At 38.8% G+C, this 22,697-nt stretch overlaps 1 protein-coding gene across 11 annotated transcripts in view; it reads left to right on the top strand.

Annotated features, from left to right (window-relative positions):
* NCOA2 (nuclear receptor coactivator 2) overlaps positions 1-22,697 on the top strand; it is a 283,479-nt gene that overhangs the window by 99,717 nt on the left and 161,065 nt on the right. For all 11 annotated transcript variants that reach the window (XM_060115470.1, XM_060115473.1, XM_060115461.1 and 8 more), the window contains one exon: positions 9,214-9,270. The gene's annotated coding sequence lies outside the window, so the exon portion shown is untranslated. The remainder of the gene's footprint in view (positions 1-9,213; positions 9,271-22,697) is intronic.

Below are 22,697 nucleotides of genomic sequence, written 5' to 3'. Positions count from 1 at the left end.
CTGCCCAATACATTATTGTGTCTTTTCTCCCCTCTAATTCTATTCAAGATTATTCTTGTGTGAATTTGGGGGCTGAGCACCGTAATTAAAGACCCAGGACTTCTGCAGGAGAGTTGTTTAAAAGGCACCAGTCCAGCCTCAGGTCATCTTCTTACTCAGAGGTGGAGGAAGCCTTACCCCTTGCCCTCAAGATGCTCACAGCCTAGAGGGGAAGAGAAATTTTAGCATAAGGTAATCATGATAGTGATCATTTGCACACACTGTGTCCAAATCCTTATTTCCTATTCACTTGTCAACACCCTAAGTTTCTCCAGTCTGCTTTGCGTCTTTATCATTCGGACGAAACTCTCCTTCGGAAGGTCATGGGCAATTTCTGCTTGCGGACCCGAATAGAAACTGTGCAGTTCTCACTGCTGAGTATTGACCAGTGTTATCCACTCTCTCCTTCTGGGAACGCCCTCGCTCAGATTCTGTGCTGCTCTCCCTCCTGTCTCTTAGGTAATTTCTTCTCATTCTCCTCCACTAATTCCTTTCCTACATAATTTTTAAAAGGAGGAGTTCCTTAGGGTGTCTGAATTCCAGATTCCCAGCTCTTTGTCCTTTAAACCATATCTATGGATTTAAATGCTGTCTTCAGGTTAGTGACTTCAAATTTAGTACCTTTAGTCCTCTCCCACATTGGAGCCATGTATATTCAACTACATGTGAGGTGAATTTTTCTTCTAGGTCTTTCTCTGGGCAAGAATATTACTCTTTGGAGAGTCACTGTTTTTATTGCTCTTTGGAGAGTTACTGTTGTATGATGCTGCATTACTATATTGGCTCTGATCGTAGTCGGTGAGAGACAAAATGGAAAGGAACGGTTGTAGGAGATGTGTGAAATTGATGTTGTCATTATATCATACATATCAACCGTGTATGTCGACCTACCTGTAGCTTAGTTTTTAAATAGAGGATATATCCTTTTCTATATATCTATTTTAATTATGGCTTATGAATTTTTTACATTTAGTATGGGTGAAAAGTTATGAAATCATAAATTAAATCTCTACACTTAAAATTGAGGTATAGTTGATTTACAATATTAAGTTTCATGTGTATAACAGTGATTCACAATATTTAAATATTACACTCCACTTAGAGTTATTCTAAAATATTGGCTATATTCCCTGTGCTGTACAGTATATCCTTATTTATTTTATATGTAAGTAGTTCATACTTCTGAATCCCTTACCCCCCCCTTGTTTTTTTCATAGAAAGGCATTTTATTTTTTTAAAGTATTATTTATTTATTTATTTATTTATTTATTTATTTATTTATAAATTTTTGGCTGCATTGGGTCTTCATTGCTGCACGCGGGCTTTCTCTAGTTGCGGCGAGCGGGGGCTACTGTTCGTTGCGGTGCGTGGGCTTCTCATTGCGGTGGCTTCTCTTGTTGCAGAGCATGGGCTCTAGGTGAGCAGGCTTCAGTAGTTGCAGCACGCGGGCTCAGTAGTTGAAGCACGCCTGCCCTAGAGCGTGCAGGCTTCAGTAGTTGCGGCATGCGGGCTCAGTAGTTGTGGCTCACCGGCTGTAGAGCGCAGGCTCAGTAGTTGTGGCTCACAGTTTTAGTTGCTCCGTGGCATGTGGGATCTTCCCGGACCAGGGACCGAACCCGTGTCCCTTGCATGGGCAGGCAGATTCTTAACCACTGTGCCACCAGGGAAGTCCCAGGCATTTTATTTTAAACGTAGCAGTGTGTACATGTCAATCACAAACTCCCAGTCTATCCCTCCTCCCCCCACCCTTCCTCCTGGTAACCATGAGTTTGTGAGTCTGTTTCTGTTTTGTAAATAAGTTCATTTGTATCATTTTTTTTAAGATTCTGCATATAAGCAATGTCATGTTTGTCTTTGTCTGTCTGATTTACTTCACTTTGTATGATAACCTCCAGGTCCATTCATGTTGCTGCAAATGGCGTTATTTCATTATTTTTAATGGCTGAGTAATATTCCATTTTATATATGTACCACATCTTCTTTATCCGTTCGTCTGTCGATGGGCATTTAGGTTGCTCCCATGTCTTGGCTATTGTAAACAGTGCTGCAGTGAACACTGGGGTGCATGTATCCTTTCAAACCATGTTTTCCTCTGGATATATGCCCAAGTCCCTGACCCCTATCTTGCCCCTTCTCACCTTCCCTCCCCCCCCTTGGTAACCACCAGTCTGTTCTCTATATCTGTTCTTTTTTGTTATATGTTTTATTGTTTTAGATTCCTCGTATAAAGAATTTCATTGGTTAGGAGTCATTGTCTGAACTCTTTAAACAAAGAAAGAAAACATAAGCTTGTGTGAAGTATATATAGAAGTTAATCAGTTAACTTATAAATTATTCTTCTGTAGATTAGATGTTATTTTTAGCACCATTAACTTAATAATTGGGAAAGAATTTTACCTTGCATGTGTGGTACACATTCTTTACATTATTAAAACTTTTTAAGACATTTTATATTATATAAAATATATGTTATATATATCAAATACCATGTCCTGTTCAGTAATCCGAAGTAGTTCTCATAGTTAAGTTTTGAAGGTATAGCTTTCCTCTTGATGTTATATGATTTGAAACATGCTGAGTTAAGGGTATGTTTTCTGTTCAGTTTGGGAGTTTTTGTGCTTTTAAGCAAAAAGTGGAAAAATAAATTACTGTATTAATCATACATTTGGGGTATACGCTTGTGGTGGGTATATGTTCAGATATGCTTGGCTGGGACTGTTGAAAAATCTCAAGTAATTTGATCAGTACTTCCAGCTTTTTTCTTCCTTTCCCCATGTGTCCTCTTCATTTCTATCAACCTGTCTGACTGGCTTGATGACTGGGGTGATGCTGGCTAAATAACAAAGACCAATAATAGGACCTCTGTTGGAACATGGTGTATGGTGGCTGTATGGCTCCCCTTTGGCTAGTCATCTCTTTCCAAGAGCACGTGCCATGTACTATGTTGTCCATCAAAAATCAAGTTAGGGGCTTCCCTGGTGGCACGGTGGTTGAGACTGCCTGCTGATGCAGGGACACGGGTTCGTGCCCCGGTCTGGGAAGATCCCACATGCCGTGGAGCGGCTGGGCCCGTGAGCCATGGCTGCTGAGCCTGCACGTCCGCAGCCTGTGCTCCGCAACGGGAGAGGCCACAACAGTGAGAGGCCCGCGTATCGCCAAAAAAAAAAACCCAAAAAACAAAAAATCAAGTTAGTTGTTACGGTTGGCAAATATATTTTCATTTGCTTACCCACACTGATGTTGATGACTTCCTTTAACTGGAGTGACAACTTTGAGAAAATAGTGAGGCTACATTTGAGTCAGGAAAAAATAAGGTCATGATTTATTAACAGTGTCAGCCAGGGGTGAGTGATGTGGGGAATGTGCTGCTCTTATTGGCACTACACCAAAAACTCAAGGAGGCGGTTTTTAGGCTGATCACAGTTTGGGCCATCTTTTTCAAATCAAGTTGGCGACCGTGATAACATTATCAAATTTTCCGTAGTAGCCTAGTGGGTAAGAGCACGCATGAACTCAGCAGTCAGACTCTGTGTTCAATTCCAGGCTCTGCCGCCACATCAGCTCTGTGACCTTGGACAAAGTATTTCACATCTCAGTTAAGTTTCTGAATCTACAAAATAGTGATGAGAGTGGCAGTACCTGCCTCATAGGGTTGTTAGGAAAATTAAATGAGGTAACACGTCTCAAGCCCTCTGCCCAGAGCTCTCATGAAATAAGCATTCATTGAACGATAGCTATTGTTGTTATTCGTGGTTGTGTTAAACCAAAACAGCAAGATATGGTCCTTCCTCATCCTAGTAGTCAGAAAGTGCTCTCTTAGCTAGTATTGCAGATGTCACTTCATTTTCTTCCTGGCTTACTTTCCTTCCTCTGGCTCTGTTCATAACTATTCATGAAAAATAATAATAAAATAAAACATTGAGCACATCTCTTCCTAACCCTCTCCTGCTTTTATTTTATTTATTTTATTTCTGGCTGCATTGGGTCTTCGTTGCTGGGTGCAGTCTTTCTCTAGTTGCAGCGAGCAGGGGCTGCTCTTCACTGTGGTGCGTGGGCTTCTCATTGCGGTGGCTTCTCTTGTTGTGGAGCACAGGCTCTAGGGGAGCGGGCTTCAGTAGTTGTGGCACGTGGGCTCAGTAGTTGTGGCTTGCGGGCTCTAGAGTGCAGGCTCTGTAGTTGTGCACAGGCTTAGTTGCTCCGCAGCATGTGGCATCTTCCCGACCAGGGCTCGAACCCGTGTCCCCTGCATTGGCAGGTGGATTCTTTTTTTGTAATTATTAATTAATTAATTAATTTTTGCTGTGTTGGGTCTTCGTTTCTGTGCAAGGGCTTTCTCTAGTGTGGCAAGCGGGGGCCACTCTTCATCGCGGTGCGCGGGCCTCTCACTGTCGCGGCCTCTCTTGTTGCGGAGCACAGGCTCCAGACGCGCAGGCTCAGTAGTGGTGGCTCACGGGCCTAGTTGCTCCACGGCATGTGGGATCCTCCCAGACCAGGGCTCGAACCCGTGTCCCCTGGATTAGAAGGCAGATTCTCAACCACTGTGCCACCAGGGAAGCCCCTGGCATGCGGATTCTTAACTGCTGCGCCACCAGGGAAGTCCCTCTCCTGCTTTTAAAGAAATCATCAACCTGTAGCTTTAATGATGCCAGCAATCTTTTTATGAGTGATGTAGGCTCAATCCCGATTTCTTTCTCTCTCTTTTTTTTTTTTTTGCCTCAAAGTAATGATGTGTAACCGGTGCTAGTTGATACTCTACTTGACAAATGCTCACACCACCATTTGCTACTAGAACTACTTTTAATCCTTAGATCCCTTTACTCACACAGTTAGCTACCACATAGGAAGAAAGAGCAGGGACACAGAGGTACATTTTAAAAAGTAATTAAAAAATTTTAACCATTAAAATAATTGAGGTATAATTTGCATACCATAAAATGCACCCATTTTAAGTGTATTAAAAGAAGAGTTTTAGTAAATTCTTACGGTTTTGTGTGTCTCATGTTTCTTATACATCTTTCTTTAGCATCACCACAATCCAGTTTTAGAATAATTCTATCATCCCCAAATGTGTCCATTTTCGGTCAAGTCCCCACTTGGTATTCCCTGACCCAGGATACCATGGATCTGTTTTCTGTCTCTGTAGTTTTGCTTTTTCTAGAAATTTCAAATAAATGGAATCATGCAGTATGTTGTCTTTGTGTCTGGCTTCTTTCTTTAGAAAAATGTTTTTTGAGACCCGTTCATGTTGTAGCATACATCAGTAATCCATTCCTTTTTATTGTTGAGTGGTATTTCATTGTATGAATGTACCACATTCTGAGAAATTCATTCTCCAATTGATAAACTTTTGAATCGTTTCCAGTTTTTGGCTATTCTGGATCTAACTGTTAGGAACGTTCAAGTACAACTCTTTGTATCGTCATCTGTCCCCAAGAGGAATGAAGACACACCTTGGTGTGTTGGGCTATATATAATGAAAAACTTCCAAACTGTTTTCCAAAATGGCTCTACCATTGCACTTTCCCACCAGCAAAGGATGAGTTGTGAGGGTTCTAGTTTCTCCATATCCTTGGCAGCACTTTAGATATTTTATTGGATAGGCTGTGGTATTTTGTTTTGGTTTTAATTTCCATTTTCCTAATGACTAATGGTGTTCAGTACTTTTTTGTGTACATTGGATGTCTTCACATATTTTGCTCATTTAAAAAAGTTGAATTACTACCTGTTTTATTATTGTGAGAGTCCTTTATATATTCTATATACATCCTTTATTAGATAGTTATTTAGCTCTTTATATTTTCTAAATACATGTATGTTATCAGATAATTATTTTGCCAATATTTTCTTTCAGTCTGTGGCTTGTTTTTTTTCTTTTGCTTTCTATTCTGTTGTTTTTTTTAATATGTCTTTATTGGAGTATAATTGCTTTACAGTGTTGTGTTAGCTTGTTTTCATTTGTTAAATTATTTCTTTTGAAGAGCAGAAGTTTTAATTTTAAAGGAATTCAGTTTTGTTTTTTTCTTTTATGGTCTTAAAAAAATTTTTTTTCCTTTATGCCTTTAGGTGTCATACCTAAAATTTTTTTGCCTAATCCACAATAATTTTCTCCAAGTGCTTTCTTCCACGAGCTTTGTAGTTTTAGTTCTTACTTTTAGATCTATCATCTATCTGTTTTATGTTAATTTTTGTACAAGGTGCAAGGTAAAGGTTGAGGTTCTTTCCCCCTCCCCCATATGTGTAATCAGTTTTTGGTACCATTTATTGAAAAGACTGCCCTTTCCTCATTGAATTACCTTACCACCTTTGTTGAATATGAATTGATATAAATGTGTGGGCCTGTTTTTGGACTCTGTTCTCTTCCGTTGTTTATCCTTACGCCAGTACCCTACTGCTTTGATTATTATAACTTTACTATAAAATTTGAAGTCGGGTAGTATCTTTCAGCTTTTGGTGTAGTCTTAAAGTGGTCCCCATTCAAAACTTTCCCAGCAGGCTCGTTGTTTATACATCGTCTGGGTGGTTATGGGCAGATAACACTATTAAGACATCTCAGGGAAAATCAGTTTTCCTTCGGGTAGGGTAGGCCTGACATTACCTGTCACTTTATTGAGTTACCTGTCACAGCTAGCAGCATCTAGCAGGATCACACTTGCCATAATCATAATTATGTGTAATGCCTACCATGTACCAAGTGCTTTATGTAATCATCTCATTTGATACTTCCAAGGTGCTGCAAAGAGGACATCATCATCCTCATTTTATAGTTGAGCCCACAATAACATTTCCTAGGTCACACACCTAAGCAGCTGCTAGTGATGGAACAGTATTAACAGCAGCAGTATTCACAAGAGAAAGCCAGGTTTTGAAACCTCACCTGTTCGATGATCTTAACCCTAGGTTCTCTCAACTGCTCCAGGCGGCCTTCTTCATGGAGAGGAGGTTTATCTTTTTAGTTTATACAGTGGAAATAGTAGTGGTAGTAAGAGAGAAGAGGACGACGTGCGTGTATCCCTGCCTTTTCTTGCAATGTTCCTGTCTTTCCTTCTGTCAGTCTGCCGCTGACGGAAGGCCCAGTGCGGTCTTCCCCTCTCCATCCCTTGAAACTCCTGAAGTAGCTTCCTGAAAGCTGTCTGGACTCGAAGATGAGAAGGGGGATGCCGGTTTATTATAGGTCGTCAGTGCCCGCACTTTTGCTTTAAATAGCTATTTTTTCCCTTTAGTGACTTAGAAAACATTTTACAATTCTTTGTTTATAAGTATTTTGTTAATTCTTCTGGTTTAAAATGTTACACCGAGGTATCATACTGTACTGTGGAAATTATTCACATCCTCTATCTTCATGTCCATATGTATCTTACTGTAGTTTGGATTCATTAGCACTTTTTCCTCATTATATTAGCACATTCATAAAAACCTTCTGAGTGGTATAGATCAAGCAGTAATTGTTTAATATCATCATTCGTACTCACATCACAAGTTTTAACTCTTGACTGTTGCATAGTGTGATGTCCTCGAGCACATTAGTTGTTGGTAGAGAATTAGAATGGGCTTAAGTAGGCCGGCAGAGCTGGAAAGAATTGATGACCCCTGTTACGTAACAGTTTACTGCTCACCACTCACAGGCTGCCACTTGAGGAGAACCCATTTGTTTTATTTACTGTGATAACCTCACTTGCATACAGATTTCCTTTTGTTTTTCATGAATCATCTCTGCCTAATACCCTAGCTGCATTTCTTTACCTGTGATGGTCTCCAGATTGATCAGGTCCTGGCAAAAACCAAAATGCATTTTTTCCCCATTGCTTTCCCCTTTATGAAATCAGATGTTGCTAATGCCCTAGAAAAAATGGCAATTTGGGGTATTAAATTAACATTAGCTTTTTTCTACTATTAGGTTCTATTTATTATTCTAAAGAGTAAAGGGCACATCAGAAAGTTAATACTCTTAAGTCTGATAATGAATCAAAGTATGAATTATTACTGATTGGTGTCACCTGAAGGAAAAAAAATGCAGTTGTAAAAACATTCCTTGAAGCTGATTAAATCTAGTAGTACATACTAGTTAAAATAAAGACACTACTACTAGTAACAGTCAGGCAGTTTTTCTTAGGTCCATAATATACACAAGAGTGGTAAACATTAATCCACATAAAATATGATAGGCACATACTGGTTGTGTTCGATTACTGACTGTGCATCTTGGAAATAAATAAACTTCTTGGTACAGTGGAAGTGGTCCTTGTGTGGATCAGAGAAAGTGCTGCACAGTCCTTCATGGCTAAGTTCTTTGTTCTCCAAGATACACACCCAGATGGATCTTGGTTGCCCTCATTATTGAAAATGTTCAGTTCTTCCTTTTCTTATCCACTCTTACTCATGCAAATGGTCGTATATAGCATCATTTTTTTTTTTTTTTGGCCGTACCACGTGACTTGCAGGATCCTAGTTCCCTGACCCGTGGTCAAACCCGGGCCCCTGGCAGTGAGAGCAGCAAGCCCTAACTGCTGGACTGCCAGGGAATTCCCTATAGCATCATTTTTACATCATTTTACACAAGATTTTTTTTTTTTAGATAAATTATTCACTTTTAAACATCTTCGTTTAAGCAATCATGACATAGGTTTTTATTTCAATAATTTCAAGCCTTTCTATTCCATATAAGCAAACTATAAATCACAGCAAATTAAGATCAGTATGTGAACTTAAGTTAATTAATTAACTTAATTAATTAACAAATTAATTAATTAACTTGTTCATTCATTCATTCAGCATACATTTCCTGTGTACTGTGTTACTGTGGGCTGGGCATTGGCCTAGGAGTGCAGTGTGGAAATGGGTACTCAGGCGTCCTCTGCTTTTGTTCAGCTTTCAGTGCTAGTGATTAGACAGGCAGCTACTGAGAAGTGTAATAAGTATATGGTGGGCACTCAAAATTTGTTGGGTAGACACCTCATAATTCACACTGAAATGTAACCTTATGTGTCTTACATTAGTTTGTACAAATAGAAGTAAGGCAGCAAGTCGTCTTCTCGATTTACCATGCAATTTAATGGAGAGATGTTATTAATGAGTATTATTTATATATTGGTTGTAAAAAAAAATCACATCCACTCTAATGAGTCTAACAGGATTCTGCATTTTTTATTCATATTTGTTTGTTTCTTTATATTGCAGATTTCTCTTGGATTTGGCTACAAATTTATAGATCTTCTGCACTGTGTACAGGCACAGGTGAGTTTAAAAGTAAGCTTTTCTGTTGGTATATTTTGATTTTTAAGTAAAATCAAACATTTAAAATTATACTATTTATAGTTTAGCAAAATAATACATAAGTAAAATGAATATAAATTTTTAAAGTGTTGTATATTTGTCTACATTTGTTTTATTATGAAAATTCACTATGAATGTGTTGGAAATGGTATTTGGAGGTAAAATGACCGTATCTGTTTATCAGTGTTTACTGTGTGTATTTGGGAAGAGTTTACATTTACCCATTGGATGGGGTGAATTATCATTTCATAGCCTAGCAAAATGTTTGCATTTATTTTTATATGTAAATAAAAAATTGCTTGCTATAGATTTTGGCAGCAAATTTCAGTCTTACGTGGGTAGATTCAATGAGCAGGCTTTTCTGGTCCAACCAGTCTCAAATAGCTTCTCAATCACTCCTTATCACACAACCCTGATTTATTTTTATCATAATGTTTATGATCATGTGATGTATTCTTATTTTTAGTTTCCTCTACTAGAATATAAGCTCCATGAACATGGGGGCCATTTTTGTCTTGTTGAAAACAGTATCCATAACCCTTAGGATAGTGCTCATTGTATGGGAAAGACTGAATAAGCGTTTGTTACAGTAATTATTGGGTAATACATATTAAGAATTTATTTATATTCAGAGTAATTGAACTCTGCATCTGTAAATACAAAATAGAAATAGCTCCTTATACTTATTTCTAAATATGAAATTAATCTATATCAGATACTTTGAGTATATCGCTCATAAATGTTCAGAGAAATTAACTGTGTTACATATTTTATGTACTCAAGTATGATTAATCAGGGTAGAATTCAGAGGATAATGCTTCCAATTTTGTATTTAATTTTGTCACCACCCTAGTAGGGTCTTAGGATCAAGTGACGGTTAAACCTGAAGCACAAGTGGGAGCTTCTCACCTCCTTACTCCGTCATGCTACCGTGTTGGAAATGTTTTGTGTTATCTTTATGGAGAGCAAAGTATCAACATATTTGACATTAGTTGTCCAGTTTTAATCTCTGAAAGCCAAATAAGTTAAAAATTTCCCACTACCTGTCACTTCATACCAAATGTAATTTACTTAGGTTATTTTATTTTTGTAGATCGGGGGAAATTTTGGGTCATTTTCCTGCCCTCTGTATTGAGGTTTGGATTCGTTATCGAAGGAACCACCCATTTCCTTGTGTCTTTGGCAGTTTTCTTTAAGTGTTCCAGGATGTTAGTCGCTACTGTTGGGTTCATGTCTTTTGTTTTTCGTATGTGTTGTTTTTTGATCTGTTTCACCTTCTTCAGGCATTGGTCTCTCCTTCTGCTATCATGGTTTTTCATTTATAAAAAGAACTAAGTCTGAACTTTAGGCTTTTTTTTTTTTTTAAGTAAAATTTTAGGAGTTACACAGCCATTTCTTATTCACATCTAATTTACAAGTGCAATTTGCAGAGACTCCTTCCATAACACTAATAACAGCAGCTACTGCTTATTGCTCCCTCACTGTGAGCCACGCATTATATAAGTGCTTTTCATTATCTTCAGAATAACAGATAAGGAAATTGAAGCTGAGAGAGGTTAAGTGACTTTCCCAAGGTCATATCAAGTAAGTGGCAGTTTGCCACTCTGAAGACTTTGATCTTAACCCCTGAGCTCCATTTTCTGCCTAAATAGCCCTGCATACGAGCATATTTGTGGCAATAAATGTAGTATAGGAAAATCATATTCATATTTGAGGACTTAAAAATTAATTTTAAAATCAAAGATTATTTTGCTTATATTTCATTAGTAGGTCTTAACTTCTAACCTTTATTTCAAACTGAAACATGCTGACTCATTTGAAATTTAATGATGACCTAAACAATTTAAAGTTCTACCTTGGCACTTTAATTTCATACTCAACTTCTGGGGGCAGGTACATGGCAGAGAGCCATTTGGATTCCTTTTTTTGTTACAAACATGGTATGCTATGAATCAGCATTCCTTCTCCCTTGCAATATTAGAAACTTCAGGTTATGAGTGGCATCTGTGGTTTGCTGGATGAATCACTTTTCCTACAGAGAACAGGTTGTGTGAAATATTGTGACTATAGAATTACTTAGAACCCTTATCTTGGAAGGTGTAATAATTTATGTCTCTGTGGGAAATATTTTAATTATTTAAGAAACGAAGTGACATAGCTTTGAGGTAAAGCAGGGTTGGTTCAAATATAATTTCAGCTTTCCTTGTTTAGTTTATTTTCAAGGCTGAGTAGGAGATGTTATATAGAAATATTTTGAATCTTAAATGTACAATATTGTGGACAAAATGTTCTTGAAGGCAGTGTTGTTGAATATAGCTTAAAATTTTGATTTGAAAACATGATTAAGTATGCTTCGTCACACTTTCCTAGGGATTATACCTGTGAGTGTCAATGCAAATTCCAGGTTTGAGTATAGGGAAATGGAATTCTGTAGTTTGAATTTAAAAAGACAAAATTTATTTAACAGACTGAACTGTGCTTCCTAATCTATAGCTATATCAGTGTTTCCATTGCGGTCTCACATTTTAAGCATTTTTAAAGTTGGCCAATAAAATTTCCTCAGAATTGATAGTCAAAACAGGAGCAAGTGTTAGATAAATCTATTTGACAGTATAGCCTTGAAATGTAATTTTCCCTTTGCCATGGAAACCTGAACTCACTGTGGATTCATACATATTTTGGATTTATTTATAAGTACATTTTCTCTATGTTAGAGGTATCTGGGGTGAGAGGACAGGGTGACATGGGTGAGTGAAGCATTGTTCACACATACTAGGTAGAGCTCACCTCTTCAATACGAACATGTAGAGAGAGTTCTCCAAAGTACAATAAAGCATCGTATACTTCTTGTGATACTAATACATTTTGTTGTTAAATACTAAACATTATATTAAACGTATCAAGACATAAAAGAAGTTATGTCCATATTGGATATGGCATGGTTGAAAGTACATTTCAAATGAATATTTGTTGGATTTTGAATTCCCTCTTTGTTCATAGATGTGAGAAGATTTGTGATTAGGTGTCTGATTTAACTGAGAGTGTATAAATTCCCATGAAGACGGGCAGCTTGATTGGAGCTAAAATCTGAGATTTTGAGCAGTGTCCCCTGAAAATCAGTATTATTCTAAACAAAATTTAGTAGATTTAACTATATCTCTTGTGCTTTAGGCAGAAATCTGCCGGCATTTAATTGTGTTGCTATTTTTGTGCGATTTCCTTCAGATGTCAGCACGGTAGGCACTGTGATTGGGAAAATAAATACTTTGACAGTTGACAGAATGCCCTCAGTCATTTAGCTATTCAGATGAGGATCCTAATCCCAGCCCCCCTGGATGGAGGCCTCTGTTCCTTGTATGTAGAATGGACTGCTGAACTCAGGACAAAACAGGCTTACTGGTGGGTTGAAATCATCTTCCAGTGGGTGTTATTAATACAAGGCCACAGTTGGAAACTGTATGACAGGCCAGTTTTTAAAGCATTTTTACGCTTCCAGTTTCCTCTTTTTATGCACACATTCATGTAAACAGATTGGCTTAGTTTTCCCCATAAACTACATTCATTCAGCACCATTAACTCTCCTTTCTCTCTTCCCTCTTTTCCTTTACCCATCCTCCTTCCTTTTGACTCTCTGTTCGTTCAGAATATTCATTATTTATTTCGTATTAGTCTGTGCTGAGTGCTATGGGAAACATAAAGAATAACTACCAAAGATTGTTAAACTGGAAAAGGAGTATCTATGCAAATTTAACGCCATATTTCCTTGCTCGTTCTTTTTACGTTGAATTTTGGCGTTCTGATTTTTCTCTTAAAGAAAAAACTGAGCCTTGTTTTCTGAATTATATGTCTGTTTCTACTGAAAGCCTTAATCTATCCATGGGAGTAGCGGTCAAGGCAACAGCAACAGCAACAAAAGCCGTCCCTCCTAAGCAAATGTTTTGTTTGCATGGCGTTACCTGCGCTTCCAAAGTGTGCTCCTGGGCAGGTACACACCTCGTGAGGTAGGTGTGTTGTTGGGACAGGTGAGGTTGAGGCAGTCCCAGAGTCCAGGCAGTCTCCACGTAGAACGGCGGCGCTGCGATTTCCACAGGCACAGCCAGGCCAAGGGATGTAAGCGTAGCGCGTTGCTGAAAGATTTACCAGAAATACGGCAGAGCCTGGTTTCTCTGGCTCATCCAAATGCTAGAATTGCAAGATTTAGAATTACAGCAATTTTCAAGCATCATTTTTTTAGAAAATTCATAAGGATGTTTCTTGGATCGTAAATTGGGATTCAGTGTAGGGAGATTTCACTGTGAGAGCACTTGTCTTTTTAACTGAAAAATTCTAAGTGTGACTCCTATCAGCATCGCTGGTATTCTTTGGAAATAATTATAATTAAGAATATTGCCAGCCTGTACCTTGTGTAGATCTTTCGAGTTAGCATGTCTTAGAGGAAGTAGCACTGGAGCCAGAATCTTCTGAGAAACAAGTGGACTCTGGTTTCTCAGCTGTGCTCTTCTGTGCTGTAGTACAGGTGTGTGCGTGCCCAGGAGTGGGGAGAAGGGGCTGCAGGTGGTTAATAAAACGTACATTCTCCTGCCTTGTTTTTTGTTGTTGTTATTGGCCTTTAGATTTCATTTCAAACTTGTATATCCTACTTACCTGGATAGTAGAGTTGTTAGCTTTAGGGAGAAGGTGTGTGATAAGCAGAATTTCCTATTTGTGCCACCATAGTAACAAATACACGGCATTTGATTTGGGGTCAGTTATTAGGTGTCTTAGCTATGCCCTTCGTTTTCATTTTGGAAGAAAGTGACAGATACATGTTATTTTCTAGACAGGTGTTGAATTTGAGTCAGCTGACCTTGCCAGAATTTCCTTTAAAGAGACAATAGTGAATAAAATGAGGCTGCTTTCATTAAACACCTCATAGTTTTTTGTTGTGGTGGTGGTTTTTTGGTTTTTTTGGTGTTTTTTTTTTTTTGCGGTACGCGGGCCTCTCACTGTTGTGGCCTCTCCCGTGGCGGAGCACAGGCTCCGGACGCGCAGGCTCAGCGGCCATGGCTCACGGGCCCAGCCACTCCGCGGCATGTGGGATCTTCCCGGACCGGGACACGAACCCGTGTCCCCTGCATCGGCAGGCGGACTCTCAACCACTGCGCCACCAGGGAAGCCCTCATAGTTTATTTCTGAAGCACAGATCATTTATGTCATTCTCCACTGTTCATAACATCTAGATGTAAGGGATAAATTAAACATTTATTTATAAAATTATCCATATCTATAAAATTAATTACATTTCCTCCTTCCCTCCCTCCCTTCCTCCCTCCCTCCCTCCCTTTCTTTTCTTCTTTTCTGTGATTCTTTGCCATTAAGATATAGAGATTTCCACTGAGACTTCTCTTGCTAGCTTGAGACTCAGAAAAATAAGACATAACCAGAGAATTTAACAGTAAATGTTGCAACTTGTGATTTTAACCTAATTCCATGCATTAGGTTGTCTAATCCTTGTTTGCTACTTTATGAATGATTCATGGGTGTCTACAATCAGTGGAAATATATTTTTTGTTCTAGTCACAGCTACACTTCTCCCTTCCCATCCAAAAAGAGCCAAGAGAGAGGAAGAAATATGTAGCATTTAATAATGGCTAAATAGGAATTTAACCATATTCTAGAGATGTATGTATTCCAATTTTGGAGGATCTCTTAAGTGCATGTCTCCATGCAAGTTTGAGAGTGTGGTGCCATAGTCTGTAGACTTGTTTGCCTTCACCACTTTTGGAAGTATTCAAAAATATTGAATTAATTTAGAATGGATTAATTTGAAGACTTTGCTTTCTTTAAACCACAGTTTTGACCTTTCTGGTGCCAGTTACATGAATTTCGTAAGCAGAAATCATACATTTAAAATTTTGTGGTCTCGGGCCTCCCTGGTGGCGCAAGTGGTTGAGAGTCCGCCTGCCGATGCAGGGGATACGGGTTCGTGCCCCGGTCAGGGAGGATCCCATATGCCGCGGAGCGGCTGGGCCCGTGAGCCATGGCCGCTGAGCCTGCGCGTCCGGAGCCTGTGCTCCGCAACGGGGGAGGCCACAACAGTGAGAGGCCCGCATACCGCAAAAAAAAAAAAAAAAATTGTGGTCTCCACCTGAAGGACCGGAGGTCTGTTCGCTGTCAGTGTCACAGAATTGGAGCCCAGTTTTTACTGTACCTCCTTGAGAAGAGAAGAGGACTGAAAAAGCAGGAGTGTGATGAGCTGGGGTAAATTTCAGCAGACAGATGAGTGCGGGAGCTTATAAAAGACCTACCAGTGCCTTCTATGAATACTGAGACTTGGAAGTCTTTACCTAAACTATAAGAGAATACCTTTGAAGAAACAACTGTGTCATAATTATTGAATTGGTAGCTTAAGTTAGAATAGAGAAAGCCGGGGCCGGAGGAAACAGTTTATTTCGCAGTTTCTTTCAGTTCTTTGTCACTAAGAAGACGATTCGATCTAGATTTCTAATTCTGCCTGTGATGTGGCGGTTTTATTACAGTCCAGAAAATAAACTGTTTCCTAGGTTATAAGATAGAGTGTGAAAATAGAAGATAGTTTTGAACTAATGTATTTTGAAAACTACTTGGTGGTTACTTATGCTCTTGTATTTGAATGGAATGGAAATGGAAAATTCCTTTGACTTAAAACATCTGCTAGACAAATTAGGTTGGTTTTATGAGTTTTATTTATATACAGTAGTAGACTTTGTTTTATTAACCCAGTGGGATCTTGATTGTCGATTTTCTTTGAAGCCAGATGCTTTGGAGCGTTAACAGTTTTCTCTAATGTAGAAGTTAGATGTTTATTGTTGATGCTGCTTCAAAATATTCCCAACGTTTCATAAAGTCTTTATGGTCTAACAGGTAAGTTATTACTTCTTTGAACTCGTTCACTGACATATTTATATTGTATGTCAAGATCTGGTTCAAACTTTCTCTTTAAAGTGTCTTTTGAAAACATAAAATCTTAGCCTTTGTAACATAGTGCTGTTATCTTTTTTTTTTTTTTTTTTTGCGGTACGCGGGCCTCTCACTGTGGCGGCCTCTCCCGTGGCGGAGCACAGGCTCCGGACGCCCAGGCTCAGCGGCCATGGCTCACGGGCCCAGCCGCTCCGCGGCATGTGGGATCCTCCTGGACCAGGGCACGAACCCGTGTCCCCTGCATCGGCAGGCGGACTCTCAACCACTGCGCCACCAGGGAAGCCCAGTGCTGTTATCTTTTAAATGTATTTTGATTTTAGCATATCTTAAATGCCAGTGCCTATTGCTTTAAACCATAATGTGTGCTCACTATATTTATGTTTCCCATCTTTTAATTTTTTTCCTCCGAAACCTTTCTTCTTTCACAGCACAGTGGCTGTCATCAAAGCCGTTTAGCCCCAGAGCCAAATGCTGCCTGCAGCGCTAGCAGCAGTCCCCACGGATATTCGAGGTGGCTGTCCTCGAGTCCTGAGGGGCCCAGGAATGCCACACCAAGGAGCTTACTTACTTCTTGACTGTTCCTGACCCTAGGGATAGAAAATAAGAGGCATTTACGTATTATCTGTTTATTCCCATAAATTTGATATCTTTGGCTTATAGTATTTCTACTTCAGTGTTTTTTTATTGTCATCATTACTTTTCCTGAGGTCTCTGTTGATTAAGGGTCCTGTTTCCTACTAAATTTCAAGCACTGATTATGAAAATAACATACCTGATCATTTGTTTATATACTACAATGAGGTTTCATGAGGTAGTTTTCACAGTGTTTTGAAGTAGAGATAAATGTAGGTTACCTTGAGGGGTAGAGAGAAAAGGAAAAACAAACATTTACTATTACTTTTGGCAAGACATGGTTCTTGGCCTTGACATGTTTTGTATCCATTTAAACTCTGGATAAATTCTTTGTGTCAGGAATTGAAGTATGTTTTGATCATGTCTAAATTCTCTTTGATTGAAGTCAAGACTAAACCACTTCTTATTTTCAAAGCATTTAAATTTTATATCCTGGGCCGTAATGTCTGTAGTGAAACAGAACTTTGTGTCTTTCAACTCATCTGCTTTTAATTGAATCTTGTAACAATTGCAAAGACATTTTGTGCCACCTTCTATATTAGTTGAGGAAAATGATTCTTATCTCAGAAAAGGAAACTTGATTAACTGATCCCATCAGATACTACAGAATGAATTTTGTCAGAAGTGCTCAAAAGATGAGAATCAGGAATATGAAGGAAATTGAGTTAGACTCATCCTACGTCATTAATATTTTTTTCATTATATAGAACAACATGTCAGTGTTTCTTTTTTTTCCATTTTTTGTTCATAGAACATTTTTAACGTTACTGCTGCCCATATATGGGCATGTAGCTTTTCCGTGTCAGTGTGTCATTAGATATATAAATTTGTTTTATTTAAAAGAACATTACTATATTACCAAAGACTGATAATTATGAGGGGACCCCAAACAGGTAGAAAGTAGGACATGAACACAAATTAAGGCTTAAATGTTTAAGTCATCTATTTAATTGAATGTACAGTTTACTTATATTTGATTAAATGTCATAGTTATAAGCCAGTCAGCAATGTGGGTTTCAGTACAGAGACATAAATGTGGAACCAAGTATTATCAACACAGATCCTGTTTTAATCCTAGTACTAATGTAATAGAAGGTTCTTGGAACTGAAAGATCGTTTATAATTGCTAGTGTACATATTCTTCTTATCATGTGCCAGGTAGTGTTCTAAGCTCTTCCCATAATGATCCACGTAACCCTCAGATGAAACCTAGTAAGTAGCTGCCGTTATGATCTCACTTTAGAGATGGGGAAAGAAGCCACTGAGAAGTCCAGTGACTTACCCATTGATGTGCACCTGGTTTAACTAGCTAGTTAGAGGCAGAATTGGAAATCAAACCCAGTCTGTCATTGGTAGTCTTTTGCCTGTGAACGTTTGTTCTCTTAAAAAATAAAGAACAAATAAACGGACCAATCATACAACAAAAAGAGATAGTAATTTCAAAATAAAGTTTCGAGCTAACCTTCTGAGTATGGGAAAGAATATGACAAGGCTTAGCGTTGTACGTGCCGTCCCCTTCCTCCCACTGAGGGTCTGCGGGCCCACAAAGTTGCTAAATTGTATACTATATCAGAAATGATTATCTGACATTAATTAATAAAGGGAAATACAGGTCACAGAAATTATGTTAAGCTGTTCTTTGAAGCTGGCTTCAAATGAGTTTACACAGATAATTCATTCAGTGGGATTTGGATTTAGATGTTTTATTAACATGGGTTATTCTGTTTTAATGGATGGGGAAAGGGCTACCTCACTTTCTTTTTCATGTTCTTCTCTTTAAAAATAACCTTAGGGCTTCCCTGGTGGCGCAGTGGTTGAGAGTCCGCCTGCCGATGCAGGGGACACGGGTTCGTGCCCCGGTTCGGGAAGATCCCACGTGCCGCGGAGCGGCTGGGCCCGTGAGCCATGGCCGCTGAGCCTGCGCGTCCGGAGCCTGTGCTCCGCAACGGGAGAGGCCACAACAGTGAGAGGCCCGTGTACCGCAAAAAAAAAAAGGAAATCCTATGACCTTTTCACACAAAGAAGATGTTCCATTCAAAACCAAATTTCAGTTGTTATTTAGAAAAAATTGTATTTCTAAGAGTGACTAGAGAATTCTTTCAATTACTTTACCAAAAGCTTAATTTATATTGAAGAACAGTTTCTATTTCATGTTGACTATATTATATTTTAGATAATCATGATCTAAATGAACAGATGTGGCATTTACATTTTATAAAATGTCTAAAAATTAGGCTACCCTCCCTCTCAGATTTCTCCCAGTTTTTTTTACACAGGTTCCCAGTAGGATCTGTGCTTAGTGTTTTTAGGTGCTTATGAGTTTTTGTGATATAATTAACAGTATTCACCATGAACACAGAAAGAAGTTTTAATTACTTACCACCTCAAATTTACTTTATTCACAGCTGCCAGTTTCCTTTTTCTCTTTTCTTTTCAAGCTGTTTTTTAAGCAAATACAAAATAATTTAATTAATACTGTGACATATGGTTTCAGTGTTTTAATAATTCATGCTGTTTCTTAAAGCACTGATTAAATCTCCCCTTAAAATTTTTATTCTGAGTCTTTATTCTATTGTAACTCATAGTTGTTAGTAGTCTCTTAAAATTTTTTCTTCATACACCCTCTAGTAACGACTTGACCACATCTTTTAAAAATAAAATGTAGAAATATTTTTATAAATCAGAATATAAAGGAATTTTAAGAAGGAATCTTTTCTTGCATACCTACATTAATATATATATTAATATACCTTATACCTTAATATATATATTATTTCATCAAATTCTTAACTACTGTCGACTTGGTGAGAGAATTTATCTGCATTTTATCCGAGAAATCACTGAGGCTCATGGAGATTACTCAGCGGCATATAGGGAGGCAGGTAGCTCCAGACCTTGAAGCTGGGACTTTATATTCCCCACTCTGTCCTCTTTCACATATAGCATAGCCACCTCTAGTGATGCAAATGGAACTTCCTGATTAGGTGAAGCTCTGGTTTGTTTTTTATTCCCCGGCTGACCGACGGTCTTTTCCAGTTTGGTCTATAATCATTTTGGAGCACAGTGTTATTGTGCACAGAGTAAAGTAGGAATGTTTCAGGTGTACAGAAGCGATATATATAGTCTTTGTTCCACCCACATCTTTTATGTGGGAAGAGAAGTGGAAAACAAACATTAAGTTACATAAATGGGATTACAAAGCAATGTAACAACAAATGTAAAATAAGGTATTGTAGCAGGTGCACAGTGTGGGAAGGTAAGGGACACTGGGCCCATCGCTGTCCCTCTCTTGGTACTCTTGACCTTGTGGTTATCTTGCTGTGACATTTACAACCCTCCTGTGTATTCTGGATCATTACAACAGGAGTAGCTAGAAATGAAACAGATACAGGATATCTTTTGTTGATGGGACTCAATTGCCGCAAAGACAGAAAAATAACTGCTAGTTACAGTCTTAGCTGAAAGTGTCCTGAGAATGCGGGTGGCTACCACGTTCCAGGCCTAACCCAACTAGATTGTAAATTTCCCTGCTCTAGATGATTGGGAGGAAGCCATAACACTTGGGTTTGTACAAAGTACTGAGTAAATTCTTAGATTTTAATTTATCTATTAGAGTCTAATAAATTACATCTGATGTATTGTCTAACTGAAGAATACCTCTTGTTGAAGAGGTATAAAAGGTATAAAAATGCTTAATGGTTAATGCTTTAATATAAGGATATTATGTCCTTTTTACAAATAGTCAGTTGCAGGTACCTTGGACAGAGAGAACAGAGAAGGTCCAGTGTTCCAGCAGTAAAGCCTACCTTGAGGGCCCTTTATTCTTAATACCAACTTGGGTCTAATGTATTCTTCCTGTTCAGATTCCACCTGCTTACCTCCCTAAGACATCTGTTTCTTTTTCTTTCAGTTTTGTTGTATTGAGATTATTCACATAAAGCGCTTAGAACAATGCCTAGCACTTAGAACATTGTATTTAAAAGTTAGCTTTGATCTTCCTCCTTTTCCTCCCTCTCCTCATCATCTGCTTCTCTTCCTCATCTCTCTGATTCCTGTTCCTAGTCTAGGTTGAGTTACATTTCTGAAAATTTCAGATCATCATCTCAATAGCAGTTCCCAGCTGAGCTCTACCTATTGTCCAGGCCATAGACTCTATCCTTTCTATCTTTTTTTCCCTGCTGATGTTTCTTGTCTATTTTAAGCCTTAAGAGTCTTAACTCATACTGCCATAGGGTAGAGGCAAGGCTCTTTCCTGAGTAACAGCCCAATAATCAGTTGAAATCATCTTTAATAGGACACACACGTACACACACACATTCATACACACATACAGTCACTTAGGAAACGGTACTCACAAGTTAACCACAAATGATCTGATCAGGCATTTGGTAACAGACAAACTGGAGATGGGATAGGGTGGCCCAGGGAGTAGACGTCCCTCCCCATTATGTTCTTTCCTTTCCAGCCTTCTAAGAAGAAATAAATATGATGAGGGCCAGAAACCTTTAAAAAATGATGCATCGACACCTGAAAAATCTATTTCCTAGGATTTCTCCCTCTTGAAAATCATTGAGTATTTCTACTAAATTTTCTCTTCATATATGTTTCCTTTGTGATTACTTCTTCACCTACTCTGCTTACATCCTGTCAAGCCTCCTCTAGGGGGAGAAGAAAGAAAAGAAAGAGAAAGAGGAGGCATTTATTCTTAAAATTTGCTCCCAACTAGGGCTTTGTACAAGTTGTTACTTGGGAGCACAGTCTAGAGATTCTGAGGATGAAAAGCACAAAAAGAGGTCTGAACAGTGATGAAGCACGTTACCTTTAGACTCTAGCACATAATCATTTGCTCAGCCTCTCATCACGTTTCTGGCTACATCACGGTTGTCGAGAGGTGTTGCCGTTGTTGGCAGTCATCTACTAAGGAGATGAGAGAGTGATTTTTTTAAAAAGGGGGGGCTGCCTGTCACTCATTTATTCCAGGGGAGTCCTTTTTGAACATTCATATTTCTAAATTTGTTAGAGTAGGCTCGGGAGAAAGAGAAAAATCACTCAAAATATCACCAAATTAAACGAATATTATGCTTTGACATAATATCAGGAAAGGTCATTTTAGCAGTGTTGTCTTTAATTTTGAATGTTTGCCAGGTGGACCACATAAAGACTTTTTTTTGGCTGCTTTGGGTCTTCATTGCTGCACACAGGCTTTCTCTAGTTGCTGCAAACGCGAGCTACTCTTCATTGCAGTGCGTGGGCTTCTCGTGGCAGTGGCTTCTTTTGTTGTGGAGCACGGGATCTAGGCACGCGGGCTCAGTAGTTGTGTCACGTGGGCTCAGTAGTTGTGGCTCGTGGGCTCTAGAGCTCAGGCTCAGTAGTTGTGGCGCACGGGCTTAGTTGCTCCGCGGCATGTGGGATCTTCCCGGACCAGGGCTCGAACCTGTGTCCACTGCATTGGCAGGTGGATTCTTAACCACTGCGCCATCAGGGAAGTCCCCACATAAAGACTTTTAATCCTTTTTTTTTTACTGACTGCTCTAGCAGTTGCTATAGCAGATAAAAAGTTAAGCCTCAGTCCTCAGATCTGTGTGTCTTACTTCAGAAAAGGCACAAGTAAAACCAACATGCGCAGGAGCCTACGGGCAGCTCCCAGGGGTGGTCCCAGCCTGGTGGCTGTGAGACCTTGGGCATGTTGTTTCTTTTTCCTGGACTCAGTGTGTCAGAATCTGGAAGATTACAAAGAGAAATCCATTGTGACCCTGAAGTTAATCAAACAAAAAAACAAAAAAAAACCCGTGATGACCATTTAAAATGCACATCAT

Source organism: Mesoplodon densirostris, chromosome 13, assembly GCF_025265405.1.
Source record: "Mesoplodon densirostris isolate mMesDen1 chromosome 13, mMesDen1 primary haplotype, whole genome shotgun sequence".
NCBI lineage: Eukaryota > Metazoa > Chordata > Mammalia > Artiodactyla > Ziphiidae > Mesoplodon > Mesoplodon densirostris.
This window is presented reverse-complemented; position numbering and strand designations above follow the sequence as displayed.